This window comes from Etheostoma spectabile, chromosome 11 (assembly GCF_008692095.1).
Source record: "Etheostoma spectabile isolate EspeVRDwgs_2016 chromosome 11, UIUC_Espe_1.0, whole genome shotgun sequence".
NCBI classification, from domain to species: Eukaryota; Metazoa; Chordata; class Actinopteri; order Perciformes; family Percidae; genus Etheostoma; species Etheostoma spectabile.
In genome coordinates this window covers 20015431-20015799 of record NC_045743.1, presented here as the reverse complement: position 1 = coordinate 20015799, position 369 = coordinate 20015431, and the positions used below count along the sequence as shown (strand labels likewise).

At 36.6% G+C, this 369-nt stretch overlaps 1 protein-coding gene across 1 annotated transcript in view; it reads left to right on the top strand.

Annotated features, from left to right (window-relative positions):
* Positions 1 to 369, top strand: part of caska (calcium/calmodulin-dependent serine protein kinase a) — a 195624-nt gene that overhangs the window by 71568 nt on the left and 123687 nt on the right.

Below are 369 nucleotides of genomic sequence, written 5' to 3'. Positions count from 1 at the left end.
TACGGCGGCCTCGGCCACAGTGTGTGAATATGTGTGAATGGTGAATGGTTCCTGTACTGTGTAAAAGAGGTTTGAGTAGACGCTAAGACTAGTAAAACCCTACATAAGAACAGTCCATTTACAGTATATATAGTATGTATAGTTTCAAGTGTCAAGTCACTGTGTTGAGAATCCAGTTGAGACAAAACCTGCAACGTTAAAGCTCTAGTGCGTAGTTTCTCTCTGCCCCATAAGGTATTCTAAGTAATAATAATAATAATAATATTAATAATAGTAATAAGTAAAACAAAACTGTTGGCGCGTCCACATGACACAAGCACTAAAGCTTTAAAGTGCTCATATTCTGCTCATTTTCAGGTTTATAATTGT